The sequence below is a fragment of the Pongo pygmaeus genome, chromosome 10 (genome assembly GCF_028885625.2).
Source record: "Pongo pygmaeus isolate AG05252 chromosome 10, NHGRI_mPonPyg2-v2.0_pri, whole genome shotgun sequence".
Lineage (NCBI taxonomy): Eukaryota > Metazoa > Chordata > Mammalia > Primates > Hominidae > Pongo > Pongo pygmaeus.
The window spans coordinates 69,110,822-69,127,872 of NC_072383.2; the positions used below are offsets into that span (position 1 = coordinate 69,110,822).

Here is a 17,051-nt window from a genome sequence, read left to right on the forward strand (position 1 = left end):
ATAAAACAGCTTGAGCTCAGGAGTTTGAGGTTTTAGTGGGCCATGATTAAAGCACTGCATTCCAGCCTGGGCAACAGAGTGAGACCCTGTCTCTTAAAAACAGAAACAATAACAAAAACCTAAGTTTCGGAGTCAAGGTGGCAATTGATCAAAGTGGCACTATAGTGATTCAATCTGTGCACTCACTTGATTACAGCAGCTGTGCTCCCTCTCATTACTTTCCAGATGAAGTCCAGAGCTGTCTTAGACTTCTTTGGATGTGAGGCTCAGGGGACAGTGAAAGCTACCTACCTAGGGTTCCCCTGCTTGAAGAACCCTTCATCCTAACTTGCCCTGTGGTAGCAGCAGAAGCAGAAGATCCTAGCTCTCCCAGATCACAGACACTCACTTTCTGGTGACCTGCACAGCCACTTCCCAGAGGACTGATCCTTTCCTTCACCACATGACGCCACGATGCTTCTTGAGCCCACTTTCTCCCTTAGGCTAAAGGAAGCTTTCCTAGATTGTAGTTTGAAACTGTCAACACATAAAAGAACTAATTACATGCTTCCATCAGGAAAACACTTCCTACTTTCTCACAGTTATAGGAGGTAAACTAAGTAAATATTTTCTGCAGAATAAAGGAGTTTTGTTTCTTTGTCTTTCTTGCAAATAACACATTCTCTGCAAAGAAGAAAAAAACAGTCATCTCTAGAGAAGCTCTCTCTGTTTAGACATTTGCTCACAGCAATTAAAAGGGGCCTCTGGCTGACCAGGAAGAATCCAACTTGGGAAAATTACAAACCACATATTAACTACAGTGGCGTCACAGTGCATTTTGGCATCCTTGTTTCAAAAGCAAAAACCAAAAAGCCACTCTTTTTGTTTTTTTGTTTTTGTTTTTCTTTGAAAAGCTTGCATTAATTCAGGAGGGTAACTTAATATCCATGACATCCTAACAGTGAGAGAAAACAGTAGAGAATCTTTTCTTAAACTCCCAACAGAAATCAGATTGTGAATATGTGCTTACGTGCAAAGGACTTCATCTGGAAAGTAATGAGAGGGAGCACAGCTGCTGTAAGCAAGTGAGTGCATAGATTGAATTGAATTCACCATAGTAATTAGTCTAAACTAGTACAGAGGAAGGACTAGAAAGAAGCAGGAGGCAAAGACTAAGGTCAGCATTTAGAGGCTCTATTTCTCTGGAACAGAAAAAGTCAGAACAAATCCCAGAGACATTTCAGAATAGAACCTCCAATATGCAGTTGTCATTCTGATGTAGGCCACGGTTGTGAGGAAGGGGATGGGCACATGATGAAAGCCTTATTGATCCTATTACTCAGTCCTGGAACTTGCAGGGAGAAGAATGATGGGCCTTCTTGAGTATATTCTCAAGAAGTAGCTCATATTCAAGGGTAGGTAAGCTGTGATGAAAGAGAGGAAATAAGGCAATACAACTGAAACATTCTGTGTTCACATCTTAAGTCAGATAGAGGAGGTGGTTAAAGCAAGGCCCCTTTTGTTATGTGCGGGACCCCTCACCAACCAATGCCCAGGCTCTGCCGCAACTTGGCACTGTCTCTCAACTGATTTTCACTGCTATCTGAACCTGTCTATCTCTCTTTTAAGGACATATTAATTTATCATCATAAAAAACAATTATCCACCTATGGTCATAGTGCTGACTTTTAGGGGAAAAGCTACAAGGCCCACTGATAGGATTAGGAGCAACCCAACTCAGTGAGTCAGGCAGATACAGATGATGTTTCAGAAGAGAAATTCCAACAAGAAGGAGCTTAATTCCCATGGTTTGGCAAAAGGCAGCAAACAAAATGATCCTCATATTTTCTTGATTCGATGAGGCCATGAATTGTGAAATGTGCCATATTAATATCAGCTTTTCAGGATAGCAGAGTGAAGGGGAGGGAGCCACCCAATTAAAAATATACATCATTTGTAACATATTTTCTAATTTCAGAAATATTTTTAAAAATATGCATCTTAGAATGAGAAAATAAAGTACAGTTGACCCATGAATAAAGCAGGTTTGAACTGTGTGGTTTCACCTATTCACTGATGTTTTTTTCAATAATACATTGGAAAATTTTTTAGAGATATGTGACAATTTGAAAAAAACAGCCAACTGTATAGCCTAGAAATACTGAAAAATTAAGAAAAAGATATGTTGTGAATGTATAAAATGTCTATTTTATCATTAAATACTATAAAATATATACAAATTTTTTAAAGTTAAAATTTATCAAAACTTACACAAACACAGACCTTACACAGGGTCTGTGTGTCATTTGCAGTTTAGAGAAATGTAAACAAATGTAAAGATGCAGTATTAACTCACAGTTGCATAAAATTAACTGTAGTACATACTGCACAACCGTAATAATTTCATAGCCACCTCCCATTGCTACTGGGGTGAACTCAAGTGTTGCAAGCATTGGCTTAAAATGCAGAGTGACCTTGAGCAGTGCATCTCTCCAGTAAACTGTATATTGCAGTAAAAAGTGATCTCTTGCAGTTCTCATATATTTTTCATCGTTTAGTACAGTATCTTAAATCTTGAATAACAACACCATGGTTCCCATATGTAGTGCCACTAGTGATGCTGGAAGTGTTCCCAAGAAGTGGAAAACAATCATGGCATTACAAGAAAAAGCTGAATTTCTTGATATGTACCATAGAGTGAGGTCTGCAGCTGCAGTCGCCCTCCATTTCAGACAGATAATTCATCTTGTAAACAGATAGCATAAACTCACAATTGATAAATACAGTACATTACTATAAACGTATTATTTTAAATAATTTTCTTAACATTTTCTTCTCTTTATCTTACTTTATTGTAAGAATATAGTATATAATACATATAACATACAGAACATGTGTTACTCTATTATTTATGTATGTATCGGTAAGGCTTCCAGTCAACGGTAGGCTATTAGTGGTTAAGTTTTTGGAAACTCAAAAGGTATATGCAAATTTTTGACTGCATGAGGTAACAGTGTCCCTAATCTCCTCTTTGTTCAAGGGTCAACTGTAATTACATCCACAAAATAAAAGATTAAGTACAATAGCCAAGGGAAATTGGGTTCATTCTCTCATTTATTACTTTTCCTATATGCCAGGCTCATGCTGTGTTCTGGAATTACAAAGCTGAACAAAGCAAAAAATCCCTCAGCCTGAGGTGAAGACAGACCTGTAAACAAATTTAAAAGGGATCTCTGAGAGACAGTGCAACTCAGTGGTTCAAAACCTGACTGGCTATGTTCAGGTTCTAGGTGTGCCATTTATTAGCTGGGCTTCAGGGTGTTACTAAACCTGTATGGTCCTGTTTCATCAGCTATAAAATGAAGGGGTAATAACTGTACTTATCCTTGTAAAGCAGTAGGAAGAATTAAATTAGTTAATGTATGTAAAATGCTTAATGGTTTTGGACACATAATAAAAGTTGTCTCAATATTGCTATGTAAAGGATGCAATAGAATTAGAGCCTATAACTGTGCATGGAAAGAGTCCAGGGAAGGCCTCGCCAAAGAGGTGTGAAGAAGGACTGAAGGAATAGGAATTCATTAGGCAGATGAGAGAGAGAAAAATTTTATTGTCGGGATGCCATGAGAAAGCATGTCACATTTTAGGAACCTAAAAGAGAAGACGGGATCCAGCAAATGAGACAAACTAGATAAAGTTACTTTGGATCATGAGATGATTTTGTATCAGAGTAGTTTGGATATAGACAACAAAACCAAATTCTTGCCAACTTAAGCCAAAGAGTAGAGGAACAAGGAAAAGATGCTTTATGAAAAGGAAGTGGATGGCATACAGAAGCAAAGAAAACATTGAATGAGCATGTTTTTGAAAAAATCAAGGATAGTTAAAGGAATTTAGATAAAACAGTAATCCCCCCTTTACCCTTGAGAGATAGATCCATCCGAAGACCCCAGGTGGATGACTAATACCATGGCTAGTGCCAAACACTATTTATGCTATGTTTATTCTTATACATGCATACCTATATTAAGGTTTATATAGATATATACACATATTTTTTTTTTCAAGACAGCAGATTGAAGGCATTGTTAGCATACCTCTCCCACTTGGAAAGACAAAATAGTATGGAGAGATTCACACTGTGAATTTTTTCCAAGAAGCAACACAGGAACTTAACAGGAAAACTGAAAGAAACCACACATGTTTGAAAGAAGCAGTGGGCTGCAGCCTACACCATGAGCCGGTCAAAAAACTATGAGTCCTGAGAGTACGACAGGGGAATAAACTGCCTCTGGGATATACATTCCCATCAAAGAACCTGGCAATCCAGGCCATGGGGAGGCCTTAACCCTGCCCAGCATAGGAGCTAATTTAGTGAGCGGTGAGGAGTATACGAGGAGTGGCATTGGGACATGCTTTGCACGCACTCCCAGTCTCTAGTGGGGATGGAGGGAAGCCATTCCTGATCCTACCTCATAAGTAATCTCCCAGAAATTGGTTAGGTAGCATAGGTGGTAGTCACAGGTTGAGAGAAACTCTCAACTGAGATTCACAATATTATCTCAGGTGGGGAGAAACTTCCTTGGCCAGAACTGAAGGGCAAGTGAGAAGTATGCTACAGCCACAAATGCAAAAGCTGGGTGGCAGACCAAGAGGTGCATGGCCTGAAAGCCCCAGTTGCTGTCTCCCTAGGGAGGATTTATGGCATGGGGCACTTTTGGGTTCTGAGCACACACTGCCTGGAACCTAGCTAGCTGCTGCTGGTAGAATGCTGCTGGAGTAAGAACTGCCTTGCTACATGTGTGGGAGCTAACCAGGAGGTTCTGAGTCTGTCCATAGGACCTGTTCATTACTACTATACCTGGCATTTGAGAAAGTAAACATGTTAAGGCTATTTATAACCACGGAATTTTGCAAAGTCTATGTCACTCCTCTGCCACCTCATCACAGCTGGTGCTATTACACACTGCTAGGAGACTTGAGGACAGGTCATTATTACTGGTCTTGCTAGAGATTTAGATATCCAAACAGAAGAAGCTCAAAGAACTCCTGGGAGATAAATTGCTAAAAGGATATCACCAGGGTATATATTCATCAGGCTATCTAAAATCAACATGAAAGAAAGAATTCTAAGAGCAGTGAGACAAAAGCATCATGTAGCCTATAAAGGAAAACTTATCCGACTAACAGCAGAATTCTCAGCAGAAACCTTACAAGGCAGAAGGGCTTGGGGTCCTATCTTTAGCCTCATTAAACAGAATTACTAAAAGCCTGAAATTTTGTATCCAGCAAAACTAAGTTTTACAAATGAAGAAATAAGATCTTTTTCAGACAAGCAAATGCTGAGGAAATTTGTCACTACCAGACCACTTCTATTAGAAATGCTGAAAGGAGTTCTAAATCTTGAAATAAAAGGTCAATATTCACCACAATGGAACTTCTTGAAAGCATCAAACCCATACGGCCTAGAAAACAATAACAAAATGAAACAAAAAACAACAACAAAGTATCTAGGTAACAATGAACGTAATGACTGGCACAGTACCTTGCATCTCAATATTAATGTTGAACATAAATGGTCTAAATGCTCCACTTAATAGATACAGATTGGTAAAATGGATTAAAAAATCACAAGCCAAATATCTGCTATCTTCAAGAGACTCACCTAACACATAAGGATTCTTATATATTCAAGGTAAAGGAGAGGAAAAGATACTCCATCCAAATAGAAACCAAAGCAAGGAGGAGTCGCTTATTTTAAAGCAATAATAGTAAAAAAACAAAAAACAAAAAACAAAAAAAAGAAGCAAAGAAAGTTATTACATTACATAATGATAGAATGATTCATGCAACAAGAAGATATTACACCAAAATACATATGCATCTAATTCTGGAGATCCCAAATTACCACTAGATCTGAGAAAAGAGATAGAGAGCAACACAATAATAGTGGGGGACTTCAGCATTCACTGACAGCACTAGAAAGATTATCCAGGCAGAAAGTCAGCAAAGAAACAATGAACTTAAACTTCACTCTAGAACAAATGGATGTAACAGATATTTACAGAACATTCTATCCAAGGACTGCAAAATATACATTCTTCTCATCAGTATATAAAACATTCTCCAAGATAGAGCATACAATAGGACACAAAACAAGTCTTAATAAATTTTTAAAATTGAAATCATACCAATATGATTTTATGGAAGCTGCAAAAAAATAAAATATTATACCAAGGAATATACTTAACCAAGAAAATGAAAGACTGCTACAAGGAGAACTACAAAACACTGCTGAAAGAAATCGTAGATAACAGAAAAAAATGGAAATACATCCCATGCTTATGGAGTAGAAAGAAAAATATCATGCAAATGACCATACTATGCAAAGCACTCTGTAGATTCAATGGAATTCCTATCAAACTACCAACATCATTTTTCAGAGAACTAGAAAAAACAACCACGAAATTCATATGGAATCAAAGAAGAGCCCAAATAACCAAAACAATCCTAAGCAAAAAGAACAAATCTGGAGGCATCACATTACCTGACTTCAAATTATATCACAAGACTACAGTTACCAAAACAGCATGGTACTGGTATAAAGTAGATACATAGACCAATGGAACAGAACAGAGAACCAGAAATAAAGCCAAATACTTACAACCAACTGTTCATCAACAAAGCATATAAAATATAAATTGGGGAAAGGACACTCTATTTAATAAATGGTTCTGGAAAACTGGATAGCCACATGTAGAAAAATGAAACTCGATTCCTATATTTTACCATATTAAAAAAATCAACTGAAGATGGATTGTAGACTTAAATCTATGACCTAAAAACATAAGAATTCTAGAATACAACCTAGGAAAAACTCTTCTTGGCATTGGCCTGTTAAAGCAAACTAAATATGGCCTTAGAAGGACTCTGTATTTCTATATCTGAGCCCTTGTGGATGAACTGCAACCTAGCTTTTAATAGATAGACAAGACTGAAAATCTAACTTAGGAGTATGTGCCTGTAACAATAGCTGAGTCTTGGCCAATCCTAGCAGCTGTACTTTAACCATTCATATGCTGCTGAGTGTTGAAATAAGGCAAACACCGAGCTATAATCAATCCAGCCATTCTGTAGCTCACTTCTGATTTCTGTACATCATTTCCTTTTTTTTAGTCTATAAATCTTCTTCCACCACGTGGCTGCACTGGAGTCTCTGTGAATCTGCTGTGATTCTGGAGCTGCCCAATTCACCAATTGTTCATTGCTCAATTAAATTCCTTTAAATTTAATTTGGCCAAAGTTTTTCTTTAATCAGATGGTGTCAGAAGCAGGATCTGAAGTAGAGCTTCTAGTGACCCCCAGGAGCACTGAGTGAACAAGCAAGGTACCTGCAGGACCCACTTGTGTCCACTGATGTCTCAGAGTGGCTGGGGATCATGAGTAAGTGCTCTCTCGGATTTCAGAGCCACATATTTGTGTTTTGAGCTATTGGAGTTTCTTTGAGCAAATTTCTGATCCAAACTGGGTTTGAAAGTTGTGACAGCAACTGGGCTGGGTCCAGGAATGGATTTGATCTGGGAATTAACTGGCTTGGACCCAGTTAGAGACCTCTTACATCTGACTGGGTCGGAAAGGAACTGGCAGTTAGCAGTAATATTGCAGGAGTCACAGAATACGGCTTTTGAAAAAGCCGTAGGACACAGGGATTTTTGTGTCCTACCTCTTTGTTTCATTTTTCTTGCATGCTTAAGTAGGAAAAATTATTGGCTAAGTTAATCAGGAGAACCTAAGAGTAAAGCCAATATTTTAGGTAAAATGGGATCCTTAATCTCTTGAAAACTGAGTTTCTTCTGGTCTATACGTCAGGTCTGGGATGCAGCGAAGTCTTACAGAAATGGTAAAATCTTACTAAAGATAACTTACAGTGGAACATTCTGAATGAATTACAATGCATTGAAGTACATTTAAAAATGAGGGCTCTTGGTAAAGTCCCCTTTGGCTAAGAACCGGTTTGGCCCTATGGGATGTTAACTGTTACTCTCTTTGGATTAATCTGCCTTACACTCTTTGCTGATGGCTAACGGTGACAGGATTAGGCATGTACAGGATTACAGGACATGGGGAACTTTTTCCTTCCTAAAAGGGGAAACTTGAAAGCTGATGGGACTGCTGGAAAAGATCCTGTCACAACCAACAAGCAGCCACCTGAACTTTTCAGTGTCGCTGCAGTGGGTGGGTCTTTCTCTGGCCTCCCTGAGGTCTTCGCTTCCCCTGCCTACCACAGGTAATGCTTTTTTTTTCTCTCTCTTATCTTTTTTTATTACTCAGGGCAACCATGTTGCCCAGAGACCACATGTTGAAACTCCTACTCAGAGGTTGGATTAAAGATGGCAGGGCCCATCTGAGGGTAAATTTAAGCCTTGCCATTTGATATTGGGTGCTAAGCAAAGTGACAAATGTCTATGTCTTGTCACATGTATTTTGCTCTGGCCAGAATGAAAAAAGATAATTTTGTTTTATGATGTGGCTTGGCCCCCCAGGGGATGGTGCAGCAAGTCAGGTCACTAGGGCTGCTCAGGGAAAGAAAACCCAGAAGCCTGGCATGCTGGCAAAAGGGTAAGAATTTCTTACCAGTCAGAGTTCTGGCCTCCGACTCTCTCTCTGTGCAAACCAGTTGAATGAATGGTAAAAATCACTGTTGATCTCTTCTGTACAGTTTGGATTAATACAAAAAAAATCTGAGTCTGGTCTTAAGCTATAGTGAATCTGGTGCACTTTGTGTGGCTTTCTGTATTGTTCTGTCACAAAGAGGGGTGGGTACCTTGGGATAAAATGTGTGCCTAAAACCCCATGTGACTGCTGTTCAAGACAGCCCAACAAACTGGTCAGTTATGTCCTTGGGAGCTTGACCTTGTAACTATGTGGCTGTGCTTTCTCTTTTCACAATGGTGGCCTGGGTTCAGTTTCAATCCCTAGTTTAGGGGATGAGCCTTTCTAATTGATATTTGGGTGACCTTTACCATTTTAAAATTATATTCCCCTCTACAAACTGTCTCAAAGCACCTGTGAGGTTACTTTCAATAAAGTTAAAAAGCCAGAAATATTGACCATTTGGCCTGGCTAAAGTCAAGTAATAAGAATGTTTAAAAGGACTTTATTAAAGAGTGCTATGGTTAAAAGTCAGCTTAATTAAAAGTGGATATTCAGGCTCTAACAGCCTGAGACTCCTTGGAAAAAACAGGAGGCACCAGAGACCCTTTCCTGGACCTGTTTTTCCAAGGACTCTATCTGAAAGCCAATAATCCAATTAAGAAAATTAATAACCAGCAAATGAAAAATTTTACAACTACTGTAGTAATCTTCTGTCTGTCTAGGTAGTTTTATATACGTATTGTGTGTGTAATGTTTATATGTGAAAGAGTTTTAACTAATTGGTTTAATAATAATAAGTGCTTAAATCAAATATTTTGTCAGCAATGTAAAAAGTATAATGCCTTTTATTTAGTTCACGTAACTTTAGTATTCTTTGGGAAATAAAGACAATTTAAAAGATTATTGGTAAAATTAAAATGTCTTCAAAAGTGTAAATATTTGGTTTAAATTATGCAGGTCAGATGTTAAGTTTGCTAATGCTTTAAGGTCATAAACTACTTCTTTGACTTTTGAAAATTGTTGAATTTATTTTGGAGACATTAAATTCTAAATAAGCCCTGGGGACATGTGAAATTAGCCATGCCCCTTAGCTATGCAAAGAAGGCATAAGAGAAAAGAGATTGTATATAAGGAAGGATCTTTATGGTAAATTCTGGTCCTAAAGCTAAAGTAAAATGACTTTGTTTAAAAGAGAGATGTTTAGGACAAGTCAGAAAGTCCAAACATAGATGGTCAATGTAAGCCCATTTATAAAAGGATTTATAAAATAACATTTATGCACCAAAAGTGAAAGTTACTAAGCATTATCATTATAACATGTAATTGGGACTACTGAAAAAATAGATTTACATGCATAGTGTATGAGGAGAATGAAATGTGTTTTTGGTAAAAGATTATAAGAAGGCATGAGAATGTAAATTTTTGCCTAGTTTAAAGGGTTAAATGATTGTGTTAAATTAAATAAAGCTGAAGGTTAAAAAAAGTTGTGGAAGGTTTGTAAAAATTAACCTTGTAAAAGGAATTCTATGTGTGAAAATATTGACTAAATTTAAAAGGGTATTATTTGGTTTTACTGTAAATTGAACATCAAAATAAAAGCACAACAGAGTTTTCTTAAAGCACTAATCTGCTCTTTAACAAAAATTTACAAAGGGTTATAAAAGATTTATAAAAATCTTGCCATATGATCAAACTGATTAAGATTGGGTAGACTTGTCTATGAGGTTTTATTAAAAATTGAGATTGACATTAATAGTCTGCTAATGCAAGGGTGAAATTTGGCTTTCTTTCTTTAACAAGATTTTCAAGTAATATTAAAAGATAAGATAATGAAAGAGTTTTGTTTGCCTTTTAAATATACTACGAAAGAAAAGAAAAAGAAGGGAAAGACAAAAGACAGATTGTTTGGAAAGCTAAGTCTTCCCCCTATCAATGAGTAAAGGTTTTTGCCTTTTTAAACATTTTTGAGTCATCATTTTGACTAAATGAATGACTTATGGTGACCTGGAATTCTAGTTCATAATATCAAGTGTTTTAAATCTTTAACATATTTAACAGGCTTCCCAAAATCAAATTTCAGCTTCAAAATGGTCTTTTCTGACCTCTTAACTTTGGAATGCTACAGACGGCATCCAAAAGAGAGGTAAGCATCCAGAAGAGAGGTAAACAGAATTATTTAACATGTTAAGTTACATGGGAAGCATCGCCAAAATAAAAATAATGTTTAATCTTCAAGTTATATTTTAGTGAATGATATTAATATATGTTCCAAAATTGTATGGGATTTCTAAAATCCTAATATGTCTGAGTATATGCTATCAGTCATAATTATGGTTATTATGTTATTGTACACCACAGAAATAACCAAATTTCCTTGTATAAAACTGCTAACCCAAGTAGAACAAAAAAATTAACTAAATGTCAAGAAAACACTTTGCCAGATTTTCATGTTAAACCAGGCAATACTGAAATTGTTTACATATACAATTTGAACTCCATGGTCTAAGTCAACTTACCTATAATGACCCACTAGTTATCAGTGGTATGCACCTAAATTGGAGAAACAACTGGTATTCAAGAGGACATAAGTCCAGTGTTAAGTATGGACTCATGGAGAACCAGGGTACCCTCCTTGTCCTTCCTGAGTCCTTAAAACTTGTGTTATTAAAGGTTCTGCATTCCACAATTCATCATGGAAAAAAATAAAATGATTTAAATTGAATATATTGATATGGTGACTTACGAATTGTGAAAGTAGTTTAAAACCAATGTTTGGTTCTATATTCCTGGGAAGACAATCAAACCTTCAGGTATATTTGGCTACCTGATGGGTCATTTAAACATTTATAAAGATATTTCATTCATTTGTCATTTTCAGTCATGTTTTTTGTTATAAAAGTTAATTATTATGTCACAGTATATTTTCACCAGGTAAATAAAGCTTTTTATGGTTCACTGAGGACAATCAACTCCTTCACAATCTAGAACCCGAAGATTGAATATTCTGTGACCATCAGAGAAAGACTGTCCTTGCCATCCACACTGCAACAAAACTTTGGAAACCTGTACCTTGGATTCATAACCAAACAACTGAGAAGGGTCCCTCCATACTCTTGGAATTGTGCACCCATTGGAACCCTTAAGGTAAAATGAACCAAGAAAGTTTCTCCCCAGAAGAAGATGGAATACTTGATGTGAACAGCTTTTCCCAAGATCACGAATCAAGACTTCTACTATCATGAGACTCTTATCTTTGGATATTTTTTACTTGTTTATGCCTCTATGAATAATAGAAATAGAAAGGGGGTCTATTATGTGCACTTAGAGGGTATATTTTTATTTGTGTAGGATTTTGCACCCAGCCTTACACATGAATAACCTTATACTTTGATAGATAAAAGATGAAGGCCCCATGTAGGTGAGAAACTTTAGCGGTACATACATTGCCTCATAATCAGTCAAAACTCCTTTTAACCCACATCATGGGTTAAAGAAAACATTGCAAGAAGCCCTTTACTCTTCTAGAAGGACACCATTTATTAGGTCCTTTCTCCATGGTTTAAAATAAAAGAGGCAATAATTAGAAATGCATCCCTCATAAGAGGCTCTATAGCAGATTCTACTACAAAGGCTATCATTACACAACAGACTTTAAATTATCTTGTGAAAGTTATGCTAATAATAGAGTTGGCTAAAAAGAAAAATACTTGTGCAGTTGTTGGCACTTGTGGCTTATGGAGAAATAAAGTCAAATGTAGATTATAAAAATTCAGTTGTAGGGGATTAATGAAAAGACCACTTAGTCAAGCAAGTAGACTCTTCATCCAGCTCATTCTTTAATCTATTTAATTTTAGGTGGTTTGCTTTATGGGGACCCTGGCTAAGGAGCATACTCCAAATTCTTGGTATTATTATCTTCCCAATAGTCTAATAATAGTCTCCCTGGTGTGCTATATTCTCTTAAAGGTTTTAAATGTTTGCATGCAGCCTTCAGTAGAATGTCAAATGGTCTCTCTTCAACTGGAATGACAAGAGCTGAAAGGAATATGTGCCCTTAAGGGCACCATAACCTATGAATGATGTGCTGAGACTGGAAACCCAAAATGATGGCAACAGAGAGTGGTGCTAAGGCCCTAAATTTTGGTCACACTCTCACCTAAGTGAGAACCCAACCAAAAAAGGGGAACTTTTAAAACAAAATTATAGGAGGCCATTGTTTTGGACTAAGCTCATGCACTAGGACCCAACAGGTCAAACTGAACTAAAATAGAGTTACTCATGCTAAACGTGACATAATCAAACTAAGACTCTAAGGAAACACATAGATCCTAGAACAAACTTGGTTTTGTTTTTCTCCTGTAAATAGAACATTCCAGCAAAAAAGTTACCCTCTATTCAGCCCTTGTTCCTACCTTTTGCAAAACTCACTGTTCTACTATTTCCCAGTGGGTTTCAAGACCAAATAAGTACATTTACAATGGTGATAGTGACATCAATAACTGAAGTTTTTGTGAATCTCTCAAAACTGAGAAAATGACCAAAAAAGGGGAATTGTTAAAGAGAACTAAATATGGCCTGAGAAGGACTCTGTACTTCTATATTTGAGTCCTTGTGGATGAACTGCAACCTAGCTTAATAGGTAGACAAGATTGAAAACCTAACTTAGGAGTATGTGCCTGTAACAATAGCTGAGTCTTGGCCCATCCTAGCAGCCGTACCTCAACCATTCATATACTGCTGAGTGTTCAAACTGTGTTGAAATAAGGCAAACACCAAGCTGTAACCAATCCAGCCATTCTGTACCTCGCTTCTAATTTCTGTACGTCATTTCCCTTTTTTTTGTCTATAAATCTTCCACCACATAGTGGCACCAGAGTCTCTGTGAATCTGCTGTGATTCTTGGGGCTGCCTGATTTGTGAATCATTCATTGCCCAATTAAACTCCTTTAAATTTAATTTGGCTGAAGTTTTTTTTTTTTTTTTTTTTTTTTTTACTCAGGCCTAGGCAAAAAATTTGACTAAGGCCCCAAAAGTAAATGCAACAAAAACAAAAATAAATATATAGGATCTAATTAAACTCAAATTAAGCCAAATTCCATACGTTCTCACTTGTAAGTGGGAGCTAAGCTATGGGTACGCAAAGACATAAGTGGTATGATGGACTTTGGAGACTCAGGATCGTGGAGAATGATAGGGGAGTGAGGGATAAAAAAACTACATATTGTGTACAATGTACACTACTCAGGTGATACATACACTAAAACTCAGACTTCACCTTTATACAATTAATCCATGTAACCAAAACCACCAGTATCCCAATTCATCCATGTAACCAAAAACCACCAGTATCCCAAAAACCATTGAAATTAAAATATATGTTTATATTTTTTACATATATATGTTTCATATACATAAACTTTACATATGTATAAAGTTCAATTTATACATTAGACACAGTAAAAGATTAACAGCTATTAATAAAGTACAACAATTATATTAATAATAATATGCTATAATAAAACTTACATGAATGTGGTCTCTCTCACTCTCTCTCTCTCTCAAAATACCTTTTTGTACTGTATTCACCCTTCTTGTGATAATGAAGTGAAGTGAATGATATAGGTATTGTGCGGTAGCATTAGGCTACTACTGACCTTCTGAAGCAACCTGAGAGGAAGGTTTATTTGCTTCTAATGACCCTGGGTCATTGAGTCATGATGAAGTTAATGGTTGGACATTAGTAGCAGACAATGTTTATGACCATTAGGCAAACAGCATCTACATCATGGAATCACTGGATGAAGGAATGATTCACGTCTGAGGGGTTTCAGCAGGAGGACACAAGATGTCATCACTCTACTCAGAACTACACACAAGTTAAAACTTATTAATTGTTTATATTTGTAATTTTCCACTGAATATTTTCAGACCACGACTGACCATAAGAAACTGAAACCACAGAAAATGAAACCACAAATAAGGGTGGACTACTGTAGGAATAAATGGACAAACCCCTTAGAGTGCCTGAATCTACAATATGTCGCAAAAGAACCTACAATGTATGCCTCAAGTAAATCACCTTCAAGTATGTTCAATCATTCCTTCTCTTTATTCAAAATTGAAATTTCCAAAAGATAATTGCCTAACTTTGTCAGGGCAGGGAAGAACATCTTAAAAAACAGTCCCCCAGACCTGCTGATATTCCCCCAATGTAATATCTGTTGTTTGGCTTCCAAGATAACTGAGGATAGGCACTCCACAAGCAAAGAGACCCAGAAGAGTGTTGGATGCTTGGCCAAGGAGTTTGGTCTTTACCTTATAGGCAGAGGAAAATCATTGGAAGATTAAAGAATGGAGATAATCCACACTTCTGTTCTCTTTGGGAACATGATACACTCTGGGAACTGTAACAAATAAAATCATAAATGAATGCAATATACAAATATGATATACAATTCTCATGACATTTATTGGTGAGCAATCTGGATGTTAGAAAGAGGAATGAAGTTAGAAGTGATTCGTTCAATACAATTTCATTTTGTAGGGAACTATGCAGAGAAGCAACATCTGTAGGTTTCCCTTGGTCACAAGTTTACCTACTGGCATTCAAGATTTAGGACTAACTTTCCTTGGTTATTATATGACACCATCATGCTGAGCCATTGCGATAAAAGCCCATGTTAACGTACCTTTCTTCAGTAAAATACTGTGCTCTAACACAGATCCTGTTGTGACTTGGATCATGTCTACAGTATTCATAATGTTGGGCATTTCTCTCACTATTACTTCAAATGCTGAAGATGTAATGTTTCATCTTTCATTTCCTCATTTATTCAGCAAGGACCTAGTGAGCATCAGATGCTATGTTGGCTGAGGGTACAAAGATAATAGTAATGGTATTGATAATAATAATATCAACAACAATAATAGAGAACACTTACAAGGTGCCAGACAATATTCTGAGTGCTTTTTGTGTGTCAATTCATTTAATCCTCATAAAAAACTGTGAGCAGGGATGGGGAGTGATTGCTGATGGGTTCAGGGTTTCTTTGGGGGATGATGAAAATGTTCTAAAATTAGATTGTGGGGTTGGTTGCACAAATCTGTAAATACACGAGAAAACACTGAGTCAAACACTCTAAATGGGTAAATTTTATACCATGTGAATTATATTTCAATAAAGCTCTTAATAAATAAAATTAAAACCCAGAAGATAGATTATTGGCCCCACAACGCAGATAAGTAACGTAAGGCACAGAGAGGTTCCATCATTTGTCCAAGGTCAAAAAGCTGCTAAGAGACAGTGCTGGGATTTAAATCCAGGCAGAGTCTATACAATAAATATACAGTCCTTTACCTGAAAGAATTCAAAATATGGGGCATCTTTACAGAAAATGTAGCATACATATATAGCCCTTGCATTTAAGTTTGCAGTTCCATTAAATACACATTTGGAGAAAAAGAAAAAGTATATAAAAGAAAGCCAATGGATCGCAGAGTACTGAATATCAGGGCATGTGCCATTATGTCCAAAGCCTGATTCTCCTCCTGAAGACGATGTGATCAGGAAAAAGTTTCATAAAATCAGTTGAAGAAAAGAAGGTAAAGAGAGCAGTTTACTCGGTGAGGGTTAACATGACAAGCATAAGCTGGCCTGTGTGTGGACACCCTTCTCCAGGAAGTCCTAGCACCTGGAGGAACACACAGGAAACAAATGAATGACTGTCGGTGAATGACACTCAGCTAGTTAAATAGTAGCTTAGGTTGAATTCCAACTTTCTATACTTTAGATTGACTCAACTTTAGGCCAGAAAAGAAGGCAAAAGAGCTGCACAAGATAATCTGAGATATGCAGGCATTAAATGATTTGGTGAGCACCTGATGTTAATGAGGCCACAGCTCCAGGCCTCTACAGGTCAACTAGTTCTTACACAAAATCCTTTTCAAGAACACAGACTCTGGCTGTCTTGAAAATGTATTTAAGTGGTTAAAAAAAAGAACTGAGTAAGAGAAAATTGGTGGCTGAGCTCAAATTCTTTTCAACTCTAGGAAAAACTCACAGTGCATTCCTACTGATGGTGAGCTAAGGACAAAGCATTCCCTTAATAGTATGCATTCAACCATTAACAGATTGTTAACACCACAATGTAGCAGACATAGGAAATACTTAAACCAGAATGCAGTAACCAAATTTCAGTTCTATAAACTGGCAGTCTGCTTCAAATTCTACTCAATTGTATTTATGCACCAAGCAATGCACTAATTGTTGGATAAATACGGCATATGACCTTTTGTGCCAAAAAAGCACACAGTATGTTTCTAAACTCCTCAAAATTTTTAGCACGACTGTATTATTACTTAGTTGAATATTTTTCTCATTTGGTAATGAATTATGAGTGTGATAGTCATTAGGTCCC

General features: G+C 36.8%; 1 protein-coding gene and 1 long non-coding RNA gene across 7 annotated transcripts in view; one reads left to right on the forward strand and one right to left on the reverse strand.

Moving 5' to 3' along the window:
• Positions 1 to 17,051, reverse strand: part of TSPAN8 (tetraspanin 8) — a 291,505-nt gene that overhangs the window by 77,405 nt on the left and 197,049 nt on the right. The window contains exon 2 of one of the 6 annotated variants that reach the window (XM_054445128.1): positions 14,950 to 15,038. The exons of 3 other annotated variants lie outside the window; for them this stretch is intronic. The gene's annotated coding sequence lies outside the window, so the exon portion shown is untranslated. Of the gene's footprint in view, positions 1 to 8,613; positions 8,785 to 14,949; positions 15,039 to 17,051 lie in introns of those variants that run through there. 2 more of the 6 variants (XM_054445126.1, XM_054445129.1) reach the window with 2 other exon arrangements.
• Positions 8,842 to 11,984, forward strand: LOC129010631 (uncharacterized). The gene is made up of 3 exons (XR_008493041.1): positions 8,842 to 8,866; positions 10,715 to 10,777; positions 11,566 to 11,984. It is a non-coding gene; the product is annotated as an uncharacterized LOC129010631 (long non-coding RNA).